The sequence below is a fragment of the Ambystoma mexicanum genome, chromosome 1p (genome assembly GCF_040938575.1).
Source record: "Ambystoma mexicanum isolate Mex_15411 chromosome 1p, UKY_AmexF1_1, whole genome shotgun sequence".
In the NCBI taxonomy this organism is placed as follows: Eukaryota; Metazoa; Chordata; class Amphibia; order Caudata; family Ambystomatidae; genus Ambystoma; species Ambystoma mexicanum.
The window spans coordinates 36,584,688-36,602,906 of NC_090921.1; the positions used below are offsets into that span (position 1 = coordinate 36,584,688).

The following is an 18,219-nucleotide window of genomic DNA, read 5'->3' on the forward strand; positions in this document are numbered from 1 at the left end:
AACCTATTATATGGTTTATCCAGCTGTTCTGAGAGTTAATGTGGATGGTGTGGTACATTCGTTTTCGGATCACCTAAAAGCAATGTCCTTTCTAAGGGGCTTGAGCCCTACCCAGGAGAAGCTGCCGAATGCCAACAGGAAGAAATATTGAGTAGGAATTTGTTTGGCCTGTGTTTAAATTTCAACTTGTCATTTTTTTTATTAATATTAATAGGGTTAGGTTTAATGTAAGTGTTTATTTTTTAATCGCAATTTTGCCGTTGGGAAAACGACATGTTTAAATATGTTTGTGAATTGTGTGAGGTTTTTGAGGGTCCCTTCCTCCAGTACACACAACAGGAAGAGAAGAGAAATCAACATGGCTCAAATTCCTCTCATTTGGATGCCCGGATGACGACGTAGGCACTCAGATTGGTTGGCAAAGAACACGCTACATATATAATGCATACTGCGTAATGCTGGAGATGTCAACGTTCCTGCACAGAGTGTTCTACTTCTTCACCGATTCAATTCGCTCTCATGAACGTAGTTTAAATGTGTTCGCAATGGCAGTTAGGGGCGAAAGCAGAGTTTAGCAGAGTGCTGGGCGTGCCAGTAGATATTTCTTTGTGCGGAATATGGAAGACCCGGTACAGCTGGTCTGATCTGCGTATCCTGAGGGCAGTGTGGAACTTTGATTATTGCGGAATGCTGTGTTGTTCGGGCAAACGCATATATATATATATAAAGACATGTTATTGGTTGCAGTTTTTATTGCGGCAAGACTGGAGACATTGCTAACCAACTTTTATGCCAAGCAAAATAGAATGTTGAGGTGAAGTGCTGCAGAGGACGGGAAGCGGTCTGGGGAGATAACTCAAGTTGTGCCTTTATTTTCATTTTTTGTTGGAAAGCCCGCGTCATATGCATTGTTCACCCCTGAATTCATGTGTGTGCCTGCAGGGAAGTTGAAGGAGCCAAGAGCGGAGATACGTTATTAGAAGTGAGGAACGCATACAAGGAAGAAAGCATCAGGGCCACATGATTATACGAGTATACAGTTACCAGTTCCAGCATTCTGACACTGGCTCTTAGCAAAAAAATGAATATCACAGACTTGAAAAATGGTATTAATGTGACTGGAATGACTTGAAAGGCCAGGTTGTTGTTTTTATTTTAGCACAGTATATACGGTTAGTTATTAGTGACATACTTTTGAAGTGGATAAGAGTATGCAGCAATGCATCCTGTCCGATCAGACTGAGGTATTTACAGAAAAAGCAAAGGTTTCTCATCATATGGCCGGATTTTGGAATACTTCCTTATTTGTCCTGCAGCTACTTCCTAGAATGAGCAGTATTATTTTGAAATGTATGGTTACTCATAGCGTATATATCCCTTACAGAAGATGCAAGGGTGGATAAATTAAGGAGAGGGGCTGAAGTGCATGAGAAGGATAATAGCTCAGCTCAAAATACTAGCCTATGTTGCTTGGAAGCTTTTATTTTAAGTGTCATGGATAAGCGCCAGGCGCCATATACATACTGTACTGCACAATAAGTGGCATGTGACATGGATGACATTCATCTTTTCAGTCTGTACAAATTATAATACAGTTATCGTGGTAGTAATGTATATTATGGTGCTGATGTTAGAAAAACTGAAAATACTTATCTTTGTTGGAGGAAAGAGTCATTTGGAATGTGAGACTCCATGACACATTAGCGTTTGACTCTCTTCTATACTTTGGCTTTGAAGGTGCACTTTAATAGCAAAGGTGTATAAAGGGATATGGTATTTAAGCACAGAATGTTAGAATGCATGGTGTAATGTTATGGCAGACTGTGCAAGAAGGATATTATTTGCAGTTAGATGAAACAATGTAAATGGGAGAAATAACTATGGCTCTTTCTTTAAGTTATGTCTGTTTATATGGTGTGGTTGTTAAAGATGACTTATAGAACATATAGTGGGGTTTACATGACTGTGGGGGTATTGTAGTGTTAGTCTCTTCTGTGGCCTCTTGCCCTGATGCTCTTTTCAACTTCAATATGTGGTTGTATGCCTTTTGTTTTATTGCACTATACAACCATTAGCTATAATGCTTGCACGGATTTGAGGTTGTTAGAATGCCCTTAAATGCATTATGATTCATTAGCCTAATTGTGGCAGTGGATTCTTGAAGGTCCTTTACATTATAGTGAGTATTTTGGACAGATATATGGGATACATTACTCACCGTAATCGTATTTCTGATGCTTGTATCTGCTTAGATTCACATGCTGTGCATAGGCCGACATCTAGTGGAAGCTGCGGAGTATTACAGTTTGTTTTTCGAAAGTCGAAAATGGGCGTCGACACAGGCGTGCCAGTAATACTATCCCTAGTGTGACGTCCACTGTACCCAAGATCCCTCACGCGTGTAGGATCCTCAGATTGTATTTTTTCTGACATGAGGAAGCATGAGGAGTAGCGTGAGTACAGATAATCCAAGCAGATAGACAGAAAAGGTAAGACTACAAGCAATCATGCGCCTTCTCTCGGAGGGGAGGAAGGGTGGGTCGCATGTGAATCTAAGCAGATACAAGCATCAGAAATACGATTACGGTGAGTAATGTATCCCTTCTGAGGCTTGTGGAATCTGCTTAGATCACATGCTGTGCATAGATTAGCGAGCAGTATCAGAAGAAGGAGGTGGGATGTGAGAAGGGTCATGAGCAAACAGGTGTCTTAGAACCGCTTGTCCCACTTGTGTATCTGTCTTGGAATGAGTGTCAATGCAGTAATGCTGAGTAAAAGTGTGAATAGAGCTCCAAGTAGCCGCTTTGCAAATGGTGTCGAGGGGAACATTTGCAATGAAAGCCAGAGTGGCACCAATGCCTCTAGTAGAGTGGGCCCTTGGCGTAAAAGGCAGAGTCTTGTCAGAAAGAGAGTAACACAGCTGTATACAGTTGATAATCCACTTCGAGATAGCGCCCTTAGAGACGCGATCCCCCTCTCTGCCTGTAGCTACGGAGACAAACAGTTGATCTGTTTTCCTTAGCGGTCTGGTTTTATTTACATAGTATAGGACCGCCCTACGCACATCTAGGGTGTGTAGTTTCACCTCAGCCGAGCTTTGCGGGTTCTGGAAGAAAGCCGGAAGCTCGATGGACTGGTTTACATGGAACTTGGATATGAATTTAGGTGAGAACCTAGGGTGTGTGCGTAAAACCAGTTTGTCCTTGTGGATAGTAAAGAAAGGATCCTGCACTGACAGAGCCTGAATTTCACTGACCCTTCTTATGGAGGTAATGGCTACTAAGAAGGCCGTTTTATAAGTCAGGTGTTTGAGACTACTTTTATGCATGGGTTCGAATGGGGGTCCCATGAGCTTAGCTAGCACCACGTTGAGGTCCCATCCTGGCGGTGGGTTCGAAATAGGAGGGTGAAGTCTCTTTACTCCTTCCATGAAGGCTTTAACCACTGGTACTTTCCACCACGAGACCTTGTTATGGGATGTGGTGTAAGCCGAGAGGGCTGCCAGGTGTACTTTCAGCGAGTTAAAAACCAACCCTGCATCCAGCAGGTGGAGCATGTATGTCACAACGTTGGAAGGAGTGCAATCAACCGGGTTGATTTGTTTATTCTGGCACCAGATAACGAATCTTTTCCACTTATCAAAGTAACAGTGCCTTGTATTTGGTTTCCTGGACTCCTTTAGAATGTCCATACACCTCTGTGGTAATTTGAGATGTCCAAACTCTATGACTTCAGGAGCCATGCTGCTAGGTTCATAGAGTTGGGTTCCTGATGCACTGTTTGACCCTGTTGCTGGGACAGTAGGTTGTACCAGGCTGGGAGTCTGATGGGTTCGCACACCGCCATCCTGCGTAGGTGTGGAAACCATGGTTGTCTCGCCCACATGGGAGCAACTAGGATGAGCGTCATAGATTCCTTGTTCATCTTGTACACCACCTTCCTGATGAGAGGAGTTGGTGGAAAAGCGTACGCAAACATCCCTGACCAGTTCATCCACAGGGCATTCCCTTGGGAGTCCGGCTGGGGGAACCTGGATGCAAATCCTGGGCATTGTTTGTTTTCGCTTGTGGCGAATAGGTCTATAGTGGGGAAACCCCACTGAGAGAAGAGATCTTCTACTACGTCTCTGTGAAGGACCCATTCGTGTTCTTCTGGGAGGGAGTTTCTGCTTAGAGCATCCGCTAGGGAATTGAGCTCCCCTGGAACATGTTGCGATGACAGGAAGATGTTCCGTCTGAGTGCCCATATCCATATTTTCTGGGCAAGCTTGGACAGATTTGGCGAACGAGTCCCCCCTTGCTTGTTCAGATAGAACATGGCTGTCGTGCTGTCCGTTCTGATCTGCACCGACAAGTTCAGTAGATGGGGCTCGAACGCCCTTAGCGCTCGGAATACTGCCAGAAGCTCTAGCAGATTGATGTGGTTCTTGGCTACTGAGTGAGACCAGAGACCCTGAGCTGTGTGGTGGAGATGGTGAGCTCCCCACCCAGTCAGGCATGCATCTGTAGTCACCACGGCTTGTACTTCGGGATCGTAAAAGGGTTTCCCCTTTGCGAGATTCTCTCTTGTCCACCAGTGTAGGCTCTGTACGAGTGTTGGCGAAACGACCACTAGATCGTCCCAATGACCACTTGCCTGAGACCACTGTTTCGCCAACCATTCCTGCATGGGACGCATGCGCAGACGCGCGTGGGGGACCAGGTAAATGCATGACGCCATCATGCCCAGTAACCGCATAGCTTTGCGTACTGTTATCTGTTGACCTGACTGATAATGCGGAATTTGCAGAAGTATATTCCGAATTCTCTCTTCCGAAGGGAAGGTCAATCCTTTCTGAGTATCTAGGATAGCTCCTAGAAACTGTTTTGAGGTGCTTGGCACCAGACTTGACTTTTTCTCGTTGATGGAGAAGCCTAATTCGTGGAGGAGGTCGATAGTCCTCTGAATGTTTGACCTGCAAATTCCTGGGGTTTCCCCCGTTATGAGCCAGTCGTCCAGATAAGGGTACACCGGGATTGCTTCCCTGCGTAGGTGTGCAGCCGCCACCGCCAGTACCTTGGTGAATACCCTTGGTGCTGAAGCTATCCCGAAGGGCAGTACCTTGAATTGGTAGTGGCGACTGTCCACCTTGAAGCGCAAGTACTTTTTGTGCGCTGGGAGCATGGAAATATGAAAATAAGCATCTTTCATATCCAAGGTTGCCATGTAATCCCCCTTTTTTAGGAGGGGGATTACCTCTTGTAGCGTGGTCATACGGAATTTTTGGGGCTTGACATATTTGTTGGCAGGCCGTAAGTCCAATACTGGGCGCATTGTCAAATCTTTCTTTGGCACAAGGAAGTAAGTTGAATAGATACCCTTGTTTACCTGGTGTCCTGGGACGAGTTCTATCGCGTCCTTTTCTAGCAGAATGGCGATCTCCTCGAGAAGGATCCTTTGATGCTCTAGGGAGTGCACTCTTTGTCGTGGAGGATGATTCCGGGGACGCTGCAGTAGTTCTATACAATATCCTGCGGATACTGTTGACAGCACCCATCTGTCTGAGGTGATCCCTTCCCAAGCCTGGGTGAAGGTGGAAATGCGTCCCCCTACTGGGGTTGCGTGGCAAGGGACCCTGAACTGAGCGTCACTGTTTTGGTGGAGGCGTGCCCCCGCCCTTGTTGGGGCTGCCTCTGCCTCTTCCACGACCTCTCTTGTTACCCCTGCCGTAACTCTGGGTAGACTGCTGGTTGTTATTCCATTGTGTACCTTGTCCCTGGGCATAGTTGCCTCTTTGTGAATTTTGGCCGCGTGGGCGACGAAAATTATTGTTCCCCCTCTGGTTAGGGGGTTTGTTGGTAAGCTGGCCAAGGGATTTGAGAGTCTCATATTCATCTTTGGCATTTTTAAGTGCGTCTTCGACCGCTTTCCCAAACAATAGGTCGGGTTCCACTGGCTTGTCTATTAAAGAAGCCTGGGTTTCTGTCTTGAATCCCGACTGCCGTAACCACGCATGTCTCTTGATAACAGTACCTTCTGCTATCAATCTCCCTGCGTTGTCAGCGGCGTCGAAAGTTGCTTTTAAAATGCAACCAGACACGGCTCTCCCCTCTGCCGAGATCCGAGCCAGCTGGCCCTTTAACGGTTCTGGAGCAGAGGCAATGAGCGCCGCGACTTCTTCCCATTGATGGCAATTGTAACTAGCCAACAGGGTGGTGGAATTCGCAATCCTTGCTTGGTAGGCGGACGTTGAGGCTACCTTTCTGCCAAACCCGTAAAGTTTTTTGCTCTCCTTGTCGGGAGGAGCTTCTGATGAAGATAAGGGCGTGCCAGCCCTCTTTCTAGTGTTGGTCACCACTAGGGAATCTGGTTTAAGATGTCCCTTTATATACAGAGGGTCAGACTGGGCTGCCCGGAAAATCTTTTCAATTCTGGGGTTGACAGCTCTGGTGAGGTTAGGATTCACCAGGGAAGGATCTATTCTTCGTTGGATGGATTTGAGGATAGGGATGGTCTGAGCGACCGGTCTTCTCTCTCCTACAAACTCCTCCGCGAAGTCCCTTTCCTCCTGTACACCGTGGGTGTCGATGTGGAAGTGTTCCGCTGCTCGAGCGAGAACCTCGTTAAGGAGGGGCTGGTTATCAACTGGAGAGTCAGTAACTGGGGCTTCGCTTTGTACTGGGGAATCTACTCTGTAAATTTCCTGCTCATCTTCTCCCTCCTCCAGGTCCTCATCCTCTGCATAGTAATCTGTCCCGGTTTGTTCTTCCATAAATGCAAACTCCTGGTCCTCTTCAGGGAAAACTTGTCCCTGATAACTGGGGAGTGGAGTAGAATATGGAGTGGAGTAAGGCTGAACCTTGAAGGGTTCAGGTCTTTCGACCCGGGGCTCTTTACTTAGCGGGATAGGATCGGAGGAGCCTGAGGGTGTGGCCCCTTGAGGGTTATATGAAAGAAAGTGTTCTGGGTTCTTATCATAAAAATCAGCCAAGGAAGACATCCTAGACATAACCCTGTCTATGTCTTCACTGGACCATTCCCTGGAACAGGGTATTACTTTAGCAGGTGATTTATTTTCAAGGGTAGACTTGTGTTTGCTTGTCTGCTTAGGCTTTACAGGGGTGGAAGGCTGTGCTTTCCGCTGTTTCCCCCCTTCTCCGTGCGTGGAAAAATGTTTTCCCTGTCCCTTGGGGGCCCCAGAGACTTTCGACGCCTGGCGTCGAGGGTCTGGAGAGGTATCTGTGTGCTTCGGGCGTGGGGCCTCACTGATGTTAACCGCGGTCTCGGTATCTTGGAGCGCGGCCTGGGGGTGGAAGTCGTCTTCGTCTCCCGACGATCGAACTTCCGTTAGTGTGTGTAGCGAGGCACTCTTGGCAAGAGTGGATGATTGCCTTGCGTCGTGAGGCGATCTCGATCGAGAGCGCCCAGAGGACACCGAGTCGGACCGTTCTTTTTGTGCCTCTTTCCGGGAAGTCGACGTCGTCGAGGTCCGGTTGGTCTTAGTGTGTTTAGTGTGTGTTAGGTGTGTAGCGCTTGCGTCGCCGGGGGTCTTCCCCATAGCCGCCTTGCCGGACGACCTTCCGAGGTCGGGGACCTGCGCTCGTCGGCTGTCTTTCGACGCCGTAATGCCCTCGCCGTCCGAAAGTACGGCGTCGCTGCCATCGCTGAAGGCGCCCTCCGCTGCCATGGCCTCCTGCCTGGCGTGGTGGGCCCAACGCTTTGTCGAACGGTCCTTAAGTGTCTTAGGTTTAAACCTACTACACGCTCTGCAGTTCGCTTCGGGGTGATCCCTCGGCAAGCAGAGATTGCACGTGGCGTGCCTGTCGACCCAAGGGTATTTGCGATTGCACTTGGGGCAGAATTGAAAAGGGGTACCCTCCATACGCACCTTAAGGCAGCGGGCTGCTAAGTGTAGGAATATATATAAATGTAACTATATATCAAGAGTGAAGAGTATGTACCACCCCCCACTCTCCCTACTTGTAAGGGCCGAGGCCAGCGGCCTACTAGGCCCGGGCCGAGGCCAGCGGCCTACCGAGGCCCAGATCCGTCGTGCAGCAGTCGACGGTCGATGACTTCTCCAGCCGTCGTCGAGGTTGAGGGTCGACGTTGGGGTGGGGAAGGGAATGAATAAGAATTAAAATTATAATAACAGCAAAAGTATGGCTAAGGCCAGGGAACTCCGCAAGATGCTTCCGACCAGTATGGCGGAAAAAAACAATCTGAGGATCCTACACGCGTGAGGGATCTTGGGTACAGTGGACGTCACACTAGGGATAGTATTACTGGCACGCCTGTGTCGACGCCCATTTTCGACTTTCGAAAAACAAACTGTAATACTCCGCAGCTTCCACTAGATGTCGGCCTATGCACAGCATGTGATCTAAGCAGATTCCACAAGCCTCAGAAATATATATATACATACTATGTCTGTGGTTTTATATTACTGAAGCAGTTCCCTGGAGGCATTGTTTCAGTGCACACTGGTGGGATAGGGGATGCATCATTTCCATATTACCAATGTTGAGGCGGTGTAATACTCTGTGTCAAAGGCTTTTAGCTATCCGTCATAAAATATGAGCAGGTTGTTGCTTGATGAGGGATGTTGCTGTTAGGTTTTGTCGGCTATGAGTTACAAGCCCAGGGAATGCATGGTGTGCATTTCTAGGGAATTAAATATTAATTGAATGGTTATGGTGGCTTTCAGTTCTGTGTGAGGAGAGTAATTCAAAGAGTTTAGAAAGCAAGATATTCATACACTTCGAGAAGGATAATACCTGGAGGAAGGGGCAAATTAATAATCTAATGTAGTGATTGGATTTGGACAGGGGGAATTAGACAGTTCACATATGTATGCGAGTATGTAGATGATGCCACGTAAAGTATGGGAAGGTTAGTGAATGTGATTACTTGCATTGCTTTGGTACTATGATCTTTAAATGGATGTAATGTTGATTGTGCATAGAGTGTGTGATATTATAAGGCTCGGTTTCATTGTAAATTATACAACTTATAAGGGGTAGGCTTATTAGGTATTAATATGTTACTGCATGGGACTGCTATGCATATTTGGTTGTGGTATGGTTGCTGGCTTATTGCTGCGCAGGTTATGTTAGTTCTATTTAAGTTTCTTAATGAGCGAATAAATAAGTCTAGTTTGGTTAATAATGGTCAATATTTGGTTTTATATGCCCTTTCCTGTAACCTTTATGTTTTGTTTATTTTGTAGTTGTCATTTTATTTGCTTCTGTTTTATTTCTTGTCCTTTTTCATTTGATTTCCTAGTATGTTCCTTATATGTAGAGATGATTGATTATAATGCCTTGGTTAGTGTAGTCTATCAAAATGGGGAGAGTGAAGGCAAGGTATAGGAGAAGGATGGGGGCCCGGAGAATAAAAGTGAATATATGCTCAGTGATGAAGGGGGATTGTCGAAAGGAGCATCTTATCTGACCCTAAAATTCTAATTCATCTGAGATTATGGCAGCAAATATAACTTTTATGAGTTGGAATGTCAAGGGTGTCAATAATCCTATTAAGCGGCGGGAAGTATGGTCAATGATAAGTAGGCACAAACCGGATATTGTATTTCTGCAAGAGACTCATTAAAGAGGAGATCAAGTGGGGTATATTTTAAATGGTTTGTATGTAAAGGAGTTTTCAAGCTATTTTGCAAGTAACTCTCGTGGTGTGTTCATTCTCTTCAAGAAGGGTATAAGATATAGAACTGATACTGTATGTATTGATCAGGAAGGGAGGTATGTGGCTCTGAAACTACACATTGAGAATAGATGCATGGTAATATTGAATATTTATGCGCCCAATGTGAATCAGGATATATTCTTTGAGAAATTGGATGGAGTTTTAGCTAACTTAGATTGTACGGATATTGTAGTTGGAGGGGACTTCAATGCCACAACTGATATGGTTAAAGATAAGACTACTCAGGCTAACTCCTCTGCGGAGTCAAAAGCAAGGAGAGGACTTATAAGACTGCTTGACAAGTGGGATTTGCATGATATTTGGCGGGATTATAATGAAAAAAGTAGTAAATATACTTTTCATTCATTGGCTCATGGTACGTCTTCGCGTATTGATTTTTTCCTTGTTAGTAGGAGTTTGTGTGGGGACATTTGTAATGCTTCAATTGGGGAGGTTGTAATTTCGGATCATGCGCCAGTAACAATGACATTGGAAGAGGAGGATTGTGGTTTGAGGCCTAAAAGGCAATGGCGTTTGAATACACAGTTGCTTATGGACTGCGAGTTTGTGAAACACCTAGAAACAGAAATATCGCTGTTTTTGCAGGATAACTTGCGATCAGTGGACTCTTTAACAACGGTCTGGGATGCATTGAAGGCAACATTGCGAGGTAGAATTATAAGCTTTGCGTCTTATCGTAAAAGTCAACGGGAACGGTTTATGGTTGAACTAGAGGATGATTATAAAGAGTGTGAGGTGCGTTATTGTGGCTGTCCCAGTGATGAGAACATGTTGGCCGTGACTCGAGCAAAACGTGCCTTAGAGTGTGAGCTTCATCATAAGGCAGAAAAGCTCATTTTCTATTCGAGGCAAGCTTTCTGGGAGAGGGGTGAAAAATCTGGGGCTTTGTTAGCAAGCCGCATACGGCAGAGAGAGAATAATAAGCAGGTGCTTCTTATTATGGATGAAAGAGGAATGAAGAGGAGAAAGAATGTGGAAATTTGTGAGGTATTTAAGCAATATTATGCCTCGTTGTATACGGATGATATAACAGTCTCTGAAACGGAAATTAATGATTTCTTGAGTACAGTAGATATGCCGGGGCTTACCGAGCAAGAAAGATTAGGCCTGGATGCGCCTTTAACAATAGAGGAAGTTCAAGATTCCATCCATGCTTTGGCAAATGCTAAATGTCCTGGCCTAGATGGTTTTCCCATAGATTTTTATAAGACCTTGAGTCATAATTTATCGCCTTTTCTTGTAAAGTTCTATACAGAAATGCTAGAAAATGAAACAGTTGCTGAATCAATGCAGACGGCATTAATAACGGTCATAACAAAACCAGGGAAAAATCCATCATTATGTGGGAACTATCGGCCTATATCACTCTTGAATGTGGATGTTAAAATTTTGTCAAAAATGTTTGCAAGAAGATTGAATGGTTTACTACCAAACCTTGTTCATAGAAACCAAACGGGTTTTGGGTGTGGAAGGAATAGTAGTGATAACGTGCGCAAGCTCCTCGATGTTATTTATCTCAAGAGACATTCAGCTGATGCACATGCGGCGATTAGTATCGATGCAGAGAAAGTGTTTGATAGGGTGAGTTGGGTTTTTTACGCCAGATTCTGCTTAAAATTAATTGTGGATCAGAACCCTATATGGAGGTGCTAAAGCGTTTAGTCGATCTGATTGTTTCCAAATTCAGAAAGGTAGTAGGCAGGGATGCCCTTTGTCCCCACTATTTTTTTTTATTTGTTTATTGAGCCCCTTACCATTATGCTTAGAAATAACCCTAATATAATGGGTATTCCTTTTGGAGAATATGTATCGAAAGTCCTTTTATATGCAGATGATCTCCTAGTTCTGGTCTCAATCCCTGAACAGTCTTACCCTGAGCTCCTACTGACTTTGCAGGAATTTGGTAGATTTTCTAATTACAAAGTTAATGTTGCCAAAACTTTGATTTATCCAATTTCTGCGGCATGTCATAGGGGGTTGTTTGATATTGCTCGGGAGATGTGGGCCGATTCGGGTCTTAAATATTTGGGAATTCATGTAAATATTCGCTTGAAGGTTACAGAAATAGATAAGCTTTGTTGCAAATTAGAGAAGTTGAAACTGACTCTATGGGGTAAAGTTAGTGTAGTTAAAATGCCACTTCTTCCGAAATTTTTGTATGTTTTTAGCATGCTTCCCCTGCCACTTTCAAATAGTGTGTTGATGGGTATTAATAAGTCTATGAGCAGGTTTCTATGGGGTGAAGGAAATAGGGCGCGAATTCCGAAAGATATTTTACATAAACCAGTACATCTGGGTGGGTTTGGTTTTCCTGATATAAGGCGTTATCATTCGGCTTTTACTTTGCGTGCACTGCATCATTGGTTGGCAGATGCAGAGATTAATGGCATGGTTTGGATTAAAATTGAAAAGGAATTAGCTCTCCCACGCCACTAGACATGCTTTTGTTCATGGATAAAAGATTACCGATTGATACCACTCCACCTTTGATAAAACACGTTGTGAAGGAATGGCATAAAGGTAATGAGATCCGGGGTGAAAAGTTTTTATTGTGTGAAGATTCGTGTCCATGGAAAAATCAGGCTGTTAAGCAGAATAATAAGGTTATATCATGGGTCACGTGGCAAAATGCAGGTATTTGGAGAATTGGGCAGGTCTTTAATGGTCAGAATATGGTTGACTGAGTTTCTATACTTTAAATATAAGCTCAAAGCAACTGAGATTTGTCGCTATAATGCTTTGAAGGAGCTTTTTTGGTTTATTGTTTTTGCCGTTGAATGCTGCTATACATGCACCGCCGCGATTTTCCTTCTTTCTAAGTCTGTACCTTTATCTGCGTCTACCTTGTATAAGCTTATTACACCTTCTGCGTCCCAGGTGGTTCCACAATGTGGTAGGGCAAACTAGGACTCTGATTTGAATAATTCATTATCAGATTTTGAATGGAATCGTGTGTGTGCGGGTCCTGTTAAGTATAAGGTGGATTTGGATTTGAGGTATACACAACAATGAATTAATCACTACCTATACTGGTCACCGTTGAGAATGAAATATTGCAAGTTGAGTGCTGTAAACACCTGTTGGAACTGTAATAGAGAGGTGGGTAGCACGCTCCATATGTTGTGGTTATGTCGAAAAATACAGATATTTTGGGATAGTGTTTTCCAGAGGATGGAATTAGTCTTGGGCTTACCTATACCTAGAGAGCCTCTCCTTGGTGTGCTAGGTTTAATTCCATTAGGTATTGGATTGTCTAACAGCAAAATGTTCTGGTTATATAGAGCCCTTCTCCTAGCTAAAAAGCAAATTTTAAAATTTTGGAAAAGTGATGCTTCTCAGAATACTGAGGATTGGTTGCAAGGTTTGTGCCTGCTATCCAGGAGAGAGAGGGTGTCCTTTAAAGCAAAGGAGCAACTTGACAAATATGAGAGGATTTGGGGAGCATGTAATGATCTCTATGCTTAGTTATTTATTGTAGTCTAGGAGAGGTTTAACAATTTTTATTTGTATTTTATTTTAATTTGTTTTATTTAATTTTTTTATTCTTTTCTTCCTTTCTCTCTCATTTTAATTTCAATTCTTGATTGTTCTTTATGGATAAAGTTAATATGATGGAATTGCATAAGTATTCTTTGAACATTGTGTTATTGTATTACATTTTGTTGTCAATGTGTAATATTAAATGTATAAACAGACTTTTTTTGTTTTGGACATCGTGATAATTACACTAGTTTCCTTCGAGGTAGGAAAACCCCTCGTAGCTTTTTTCCAATCCACTTTTAATTAATAAAAGTCTTTACCCAAAGCAATGCCACCATTGTGTCTGAGTCTTACTTCTGCACCCTTACAGGCCGCAGAGTTTGTTTACCTGGACGTTGCTCAGGATTGCTCCCCAACCTAACATGGAACAATCTGTGTTGCTTGTTAAGGAAGGAAGAGGGTCCACAAACCCAATTCCTGATATGATTCTAGCAATTGCCCCACTGCAACAGATCCGACACGAGAAATAGCTTATTCAGCAACCCTGTCAATTGAGCATGAGATGCCTGGGACTAGACCGAAGCGAGAGCAAGTTGATCCATTCTCATCTTTCTTAAGCCTGGCACGAGACAACGAAAAGACGCAGGCTGTGGTAACTGTACTACCAGAAAAGTCTTGATAAGGTCCTATAGTCTGTCCTCTGTAAGAAAACCCTGGCTTGATGAGTGTCACAATCAAAGCTAATGAAAGTCAGCCGAGGCACTGGACTCACTGACTAGCCGGTAGTCATGCTAGAGATAAATGTGGAGGGACATCACACTCGGTGATTGGAAGGAACCACTTCTTAAAATCATTCTTTTTGTGGGAATGATTATGATACACCTAAAAGACCTAGGAGGAAGCAAGAGAAAGAGGTTGCCTTTAAGCCTTCACCACTAGCCAGCCAGATCCTTAGACAGAAGGGGATACAAATCTCTAATGACTACCATGAGATTTAGGTAAGTCTGGGCAAAGATGGAGATGGACCCGGGGAAGAGGAGAGAACAGGACGGTTCTTAAGAGAATTCGATTAAAACATGCGATTAAAACGCTTGAACCGTCATCCAGAGTTGGACTGTTCTTGGGATAATCTGTGACACACAGTGAACAGTCTGGAACATAACCTGCCCCCTCTGGGGAGACTAAACCTCAATTGCCTAGATGTCCTGCACCTTCGGAACCTCAGAGCTAAAAATAGTACTCTCAGCTGCAGCAGTAGTCGTTTCCCCGCGAGGAACCAGAAAAAGGGGCAGGCGATAACCTGCTATGGCAACTGGCAGGACCCAGGGATCCGAGGTAAGGTCCGTCCATTCATGCAGGTGGAATGAGACTCCCTTCCATTGGAGAGGAGTGAGAGGAAACCATACGTCATAGATTAGGTTTTGAATCTGATGAAGGGATGAGAGAAGGCCCCTTGAAGAAGCGTCTGGAGGTCGTGGTCTGCTTCTTCCTCTGCTGAGAGGGGGAATGGTTGGCTTGCCCAGCTTTCCTCTCCGCAAACCCATTAAGGCCCCTGAAATAGTGAGATCTGCCCCGTTGGGCTTTTTGAGAAGATGAACAGGGTGTCTGTGCTGGCTTTGTCAAAGCTGCCAGTGATGTGTCCATTTGCATGCTTGTTATTTTCTTCAGTAGACGAATGGAAGAGGCCAGAGCCCTGAAATGGGAGCTCCATGGTCTGATCCAGAACACCCAAGACAGATTTAGTGGCCCATAAATAGATCTGTCTCCTCAAATCCACTCCTACAAGCATACTCCTGGCTGAAGTGTCGACATGATCAACTGCCAATAGCAAGACGTTCTGCTCAAAATGTCTCGCCAAGTCTCAAACTAAATACCTCATGCTTGTCCACAGGCAGAAACCTCTGAAATTCAGGTAGTTCCTGCCACAGTCTTGTTGGTGGCTGCTAGAAGAGCCAAGCTAATGCCATGCCTGAGCTGCAAGGCAGAGTGTCAGTTTACGCTACACTCATAAGCGTCAAGGCGCAATGCCTCTTTTCCCAGGATAGAGGCTGTAGATGTGCCAGCCAAGGGGTTCGGTTGGAAGGTAGCCACAGCGACAACTGAAGACAAGAGCCGAGTCCGAGAGGCCAGGCAAGCAGACAGAGGGCAGGGGATGACACTTCATACTGATCTTCCTATAGACCACCGACACCAATTGGGTTTTTTGCCAAAGTTTAAGAGCCTCCGCCATGACATCTTTTTGCACGGGGACGCCTAATGATTTTCCTGAATGAGAGGGCAGTAGTCCTGCCAGAGCTTCCATTTCTGCCAAAGCACTCTCTGGCCTGGGGATGATCTGGAACTCCAGAAACCCTACCACCCACTTCTGAAAGGCCCTTGCACACAACGGCAAGTCTTCCTCCAGGTCATCACCTGTGTCTCATAAATCTGCGGTGGACAGAGGGTAGGATGGAGGTGGAGGATGAGGGGGTTGGAACCGGTGGGGACACAGGTGGAAGTCCAGGGCAAAGGATGCTGCACCGGGGCCGACGCCAGTGGCTGCTGCCCTGATGATAACTGTGTAGGTGTCACGGGATGACACCCTGTAAAGAGAGGCACAGGACACCCAGGAAGGGTTTTGGGTGGTTGTGCCGAAGTAAGGTGGACAGATAAGTACACACACAGCTGAAAGTAATGAGAACGAAGAGTAGTCAAGTGTAGCAAGGAATAAGGTCCAACCGAATGGATTCCCTCTAGGGGTGTATGCAGATATAGGAAAAGGGTATTCCACGGACCTTAGGAAAAACTCTAGCTTTCTGCACAGTTTGCTATAACAGAGGCCCACGCTGTTTGCTCATGGCTTGTAACGACAGCTATGGGTGTTTGTAAAGTAGAAACGAGACAAGGGAAGGGGCAGAGGTTGCCTGATGGAAACCAACAGACAAGCTCTGTACAAAAGGGTCTACAAACAGTACAAGAGAAGATACTTACAGACAAATCCAGGAAAAGGAAGTTGATAGCAAACTAGCAGAAGGAAATGAAGGGAAAGTCGTGTAACAGGATTGGATAGCAGAGGACAGTAAGGAACAAGGTTGAGAGCTCAGAGGAGCAGGAAAGAAATGAGCAAGCCCACAGGAGCAGGGCTGTAAGGTAGAGAGCCCAGAGGGAAAGGGCTTAGGGCAGCGGAGTAAAGAAGGCTGCACGGCAAGTAGCCCAGAGGGGGCCGGGCAGCAAGGAGTTAGCCCTGAGGACAGGGCCGCTGACCGTAGAAGGCTGCAGAGGACTGTAGAGGGCTGCTAGGCTGAGAACACAGTGGACAAAGGTAGGTAGCAAGCAGCGGAGCGTGATCGGCTACAAGGTAGGAAGCCCCGAGTACAAGGGCTGTTGGTAGCGGAGAGAAGCAGGCTGCGCGGCAAGGAGCCAGAAGGACCGGGCAGCAAGGAGTAAGCTCAGAGGAGCAGGGCCGCTGACCGTAGAAGGCTGCAGAGGACTGTAAGCTGCAAGGTAGGAAGCCCAGAGGACAAGGGCTGTAGGCAGCCGGAGTGAGACAGGCTGCAGAGCAGGGAGCCCAGAGGACAAGGGCTGTAGGCAGCCGGAGTGAAGCAGGCTGCAGAGCAGGGAGCCCAGAGGACAAGGGCTGTAGGCAGCCGGAGTGAGGCAGGCTGCAGAGCAGGGAGCCCAGAGGACAAGGGCTGTAGGCAGCCGGAGCGAGGCAGGCTGCAGAGCAGGGAGCCCAGAGGACAAGGGCTGTAGGCAGCCGGTGTGAGGCAGGCTGCAGAGGAGGAGTCTGGAAGACCAGCGCGGAAGATAGCAGCAGAGCGTGATCGGCTGCAAGGCAGAAACCCGGAAGGGCACAGGCGGAGGCTGGAAAGCAGTAGAGTGAGATCGGCTGCAAAGCAGAGAGCCCGGCAGCACAAGGGCGGAGGCTGGAAAGCAGCAGAGCGTGATCAGCTGCAATGTAGAGATCCCGGCAGGACACTGGATCCAAAGCCGGAGTAAGGAGGAACCGCATACAAGATCCGTAGCTCGAAGCAACAAGGTGCCGGAAAAACTCCTAATGCAAGAGAGTGAGCCCCTGCAGGCAGCAGCATTTATACCGCCCAGCCCAGCACAGAGGCAGGCTAATTGGTCGCACCTGGCTAAGCACACCTGCAGACAATCGGCCACCTCCCTCTCTGTTCCTTAGCTGGTGGAAGCAGAGCAAATCCCTGGGGCTTCTGGGGATTGTAGTTCCGAAGATGGCGAATAGGAATGGCCAGGAATAGATGGTTATAGCCAAGTGCATTGTGGTAAGTGTAGTTTGTTGGGAAAAATAGAAAAGCACCAAAGTCTCGCAAATGGAAAATAAAGTCCATATTGATCGTAAATGTATGCGCCCATGGCGCAGGCATGACAGTAGGTGCCACAGGAAGAGCAGCTGCTGACGATGCTGGGATTTACACACTTGTCACAGGCATGAAAGTTGCAGTGGGAAAAAACAGATTGGCCGGGACTACAGCTGTGGTGGCAACATCTCCCAAACAATGGCACAAAAGAAGCCCCACAATGTTGAGGAGTGCATTAAGCCTTAGAGGTTTGTGAAGAATCGGTCCTCGGAAGAGTGCTGATGTGACTTAGCTAGACAGCCCCGGGTGGACAGAACCTGGACCCATGCAGGTCCTCCCGATAACCATACATCAGGAAAGATCAGAGGGGAGGAAGAAGGCAGAAACATGACCACGGGGTGAAGGGGCAACAACATTCTTGTCAGTGCCATCCACAGCACCTGTTGCACAAAAGTAAGAAACCCCCGGTGCAAAGTGGATTGTGGCTCCCTAGGGATTGTCTGCTTCCCCACAAAGGTCGGAAGGCACAGTAGCCTCCGGCGTGACAGACGCACCAATAGAAGTGGTTGCCATTTAGTGTCTTTCTGCACCATCTTCTCAGGCTTCTTAAACCGCCTCAGCCGCTATTCCTTGGTAATCCTATGGGGAATTGCTGCTGCCGTTACTCCCGTCTGTCCACCCTCTTGGAGGAGCCAGACTCAAGCACTACAGGCAGACTGAATGGAGATCCATG

General features: G+C 46.2%; 1 protein-coding gene across 1 annotated transcript in view; it reads right to left on the bottom strand.

The window, feature by feature from the left end:
- Positions 1-18,219, bottom strand: part of LOC138565466 (uncharacterized) — a 128,712-nt gene that overhangs the window by 27,342 nt on the left and 83,151 nt on the right. The gene's annotated exons all lie outside the window — the stretch shown is intronic.